Genomic DNA, 3,988 nt, shown 5'->3' with positions numbered 1-3,988 from the left:
TGACCCATGTCTCTGAGAATCATTCACATCTTTCAGATAAAATTTTAGAAAAAGATTTCCTTTTTTTTTTTTTTTTTTTTGCTAAAAGCAATTTCTGTGGAATAATGCAGACTTCAGAGGGAATTTTTTAGTGACTGTCCCTACTTCCCATCAGGTCCCCCCAGAGCAGCCTTGCAGACTACTTGTGTTTTTCCTGCTCTTGAATTGAGGTTGGTCTTAGCAGCAATATCCACTCTTGTACAAGGACTCAGTATCACACAGGCCCAAGCGTCTCGATCACATTTAATTATTGCACAAGACCTAGGTACTAGCCCTTGGTTGGAAAGTGAATTTCCACACTGTGAAAAGTAGTTTCCCAAAATCTCTGCTATTTAATCACTGATGCAGCTTATGTGACTGCTTCACTTGAAACCTGTGAGACGTTCCTCTAGCTCCCCAGATCAGCCCCCACTCAGCAGAGCTGTTTATTTCTTGCAGTATCTGACGTGAGGTCCGTGCCAGGGAGGTTTTCCTGCCCATGGCCTCCACACACCCTCCTTTCATGGGCCATGTCCACAGAGCTGCAGGGGGAAGGCAGCAGATGAACTTAACTGCTGTGGCAACAGGTATCAGCTGTCTCTGCTAAAAGGCAGAAATACGTCTCCCCTGGACATTGCATTGCTCAAAATAGCAACCCAGCCAGCTTGAAGCCTGTTGTCTTGTTTGGGATCAAAGAAGCAATGGTCTGGGCTGGAGGGGACTTTTATTTCTGCTCTGTAGATACACATGCCATTTTTAGCTACTGGAGAGTGAGAAGAATTGGGAAAGGCTTGAAAGAAAGTCATGCAGAGCAACCACTTCAAAGGCAAGGCAAGGGCAGAGCAGGGACAGATCACTACACAAGTATTTGGACAGGCAAGGGATGCAAGTCAGAGCATATTCCCTTTCCACGCATAGGTACTTCTTTAGCACTGCACTTTCATTAAAGTAGTATTCCAGCAATGTTTATGTTCCCAGAATACTTGAACTTAGAACAATTAAAAACACAGAGTATTTTTAAAAATATATTTATGTGGTGCCTACCGTTGAGCTGAGGGCAAGGTGAATGTTTTAAGTGCCTTGAACAGCTTGGAAAATCTCCATCAGTTTAATTCTCTGAGTCACTTTTTCCTCTGGAGGAATGTAGACCAAAGCCAGGCTTTGGAAAAATGTTGATTTCTTGGCTTGGGCATTGTTCTTTTTGGTTCTCACCATGCAGCCTGTATATTGCTTGCATTTCCCTCCCCCTGTGAGAGTGCAAATGCTCTTGCTCGTTGGCTCTCCAGGTGCAGGCCTGTGCAGCATTGATGAGAATGTTTAAACTTGCATTAAAAATGGCCTCCATTACATTAAAACCTTGAACATTAAGCATTTCAAAAGGGCTACCTCCTACAGCTCTCCTTCCACTTCAGGTGCTTTCAGGCATTTTGTGCCAAGGCACTTGTTGGTCACCTTATTTTTGTAGCTCTGGTGCAGTTATTTGTGACGAGGGTGATTGACAGAATTACTTAAATTCCATCTTTTCTTTTCTTTTTTCTTTTCTTTTCTTTTCTTTTCTTTTCTTTTCTTTTCTTTTCTTTTCTTTTCTTTTCTTTTCTTTTCTTTTCTTTTCTTTTCTTTTCTTTTCTTTTCTTTTCTTTTCTTTTCTTTTCTTTTCTTTTCTTTTCTTTTCTTTTCTTTTCTTTTCTTTTCTTTTCTTTTCTCTTCTCTTCTCTTCTCTTCTCTTCTCTTCTCTTCTCTTCTCTTCTCTTCTCTTCTCTTCTCTTCTCTTCTCTTCTCTTCTCTTCTCTTCTCTTCTCTTCTCTTCTCTTCTCTTCTCTTCTCTTCTCTTCTCTTCTCTTCTCTTCTCTTCTCTTCTCTTCTCTTCTCTTTTTTCTTCTCTGCCATTTTATTTATTATAATAAGAGGGGAAAAATTATGCCTTAGTCATAGCATTTTCCTGTGTAACTAGGTTACAAATCACCTTTCAGCGCCAGTTATAGATTCCTTCTATGGACTTTCACATTACCTTTCAATCTTTTCAGTTGTCCTTTCTCCCATATATTTTCCACTTGCACAAAATAATAAAATATTAATTACAAACTGCGCTTGTGGCCTCCAATGTTTTTTATCCTGATCTGTTTCACAAGCTCACAGAAAGAGCACCAATTCTACTTGTTGGGCGCCCACTCACCCAGCCCATTTCTACACCCTTATTAACAAGGTCCAGACCTGGGTGCTAGAATATCTCCCAGTACACCTTGATCTGGAGAAACACCAAAATGTCAGGGACAAATTCCTCACCTCAGGTGAACTCCCAGGGTTTGCTATACCCAGGACAAGATTGACTCCAGTGTTAGGTGCAGCGATCCTGGCAGCAGCCCTTGGTCATGCATTGCACACAGCTTGCAGCACCTCCACATTGCAGGGGGGAGCACCTCGTGGATAGGAATGAGGGACAACTTGAGGGCGGCAACCTGTCCCGGGGGGGACCTGAGTTCAGGTATACCCCCAGAAATGACATCCAGCCTGGAAAAATGGGAGAAATAGCTTTGGGGTATGAGTCCCCCCAGCAAGGGAGAAAGGTCTTGTGGCTCTGCACAAAGCATTAGTTGCCTCCCTGCTCGAGCATCCTGGGATGCTCTATTGATGTAGATTTTTAAGGCTAGAAAGGCTCATTTTGATCACAGAAGAGATATGAGTACATATCATGAGATCTTAAGGGTTCAAGTCAGCCAGGTCTCTTTCTGTACTCTCCTTGAAAAAGGCTCTAAAATCCCTTTCTCGATTATGTAATAACAATGTTGGAGATGTGAAGTGTGAGCCAAAGTACAGAATCTTTTAGGGCTTCTACACAATTGCCACTTTGTCGTTACAACTGACTAACATTGGAGGGCTGACACAGGGCCTGTCTCCAACTTCATGTAACAGGAGAGAGAGCATCGGCTGGCCAAGGAGTGCCTAGAAATGTGTGGTTAGTTCACTCATTCATCACCTTTGCCATATTCAAAAGGCCAGCAGCAAACCTGTTGCATAATTATCAGCACACAGCGATCACATTTCCGATTTCCTGCTTGTTGGGGAGAAGGAAGAAGCTTAAAGTCATTGGGCAAATACTGTACTTTCTTTGGCCCCAAATTCAAAAGTTTTTACTCAGGAGACATAAAATACCTTGGGAAACTGTCAGAGGTTCATTTTTCTCAAGTATTCAATATCCCGGGCTTCATCATCTGTGGCTTATTCCAGTTGGTAGCTTTGCTGCTGGTTGGCCTAATGAACGTACCTCCAGGCACCTCCAGGTATTGCTCTCTGGCTACTTATGTTTTATACAAATAGCACTATGTAGAAATGTCAACATTACATGGAAATGGCATGCTGAATTTAAGCCCTACATTGTTAACAGAGATGTGATGGTAACGCACAAAGGTCTCAACCACAGTCAAAGCCTTAATACGAAGATATTTTGAGAAGTTTTGTAGAGTTGCAGACTAATCTGGAAGTTGTGTTACAAAACCTACGCGTATAAAATATTTATGAATGACTGTGGTACAGCACAAATGTGGACAAGATTCTGCATTGTATCTCTGGGAGAGAGATACACGCCTGGGGGGAAGAAGCTCCAGGGCAGTTTTTCATGAGGTTATGTGGCCACAAGATGGTGGGTGGCCAAGCTGTCCCTCTTCTTCCTTTTACAGCCTGCCTTGGAAACCTGTCCAAGTTGCCCAGACTCTGGTCAACACTGTGACTGCTACAGCTTTTGATCACACCAGCAGAAATCCTTAGTGGCAGTATGGGAGATCAGACCCTTGGTACTAAGAACTCCATCTGGAAAATACTTCACAGTGAAAAGCAGCCTGAGTGTGCAAGTTTGAAGTGAGCTCCCCCCACCTCACTTTATAGTTATCAGTGTTATCTTTATTTGCAGTCGGTTGGGTCAGACCTGCTACACCGGGAAACATGCACAAAGACTAGTAGGAGGAAGCCGATAAAA

Source organism: Anser brachyrhynchus (genome assembly GCF_964034855.1).
Source record: "Anser brachyrhynchus genome assembly, chromosome: 1".
NCBI lineage: Eukaryota > Metazoa > Chordata > Aves > Anseriformes > Anatidae > Anser > Anser brachyrhynchus.
The sequence above is the reverse complement of the archived record's forward strand: the minus strand, read 5'-3'. Positions refer to the sequence as shown.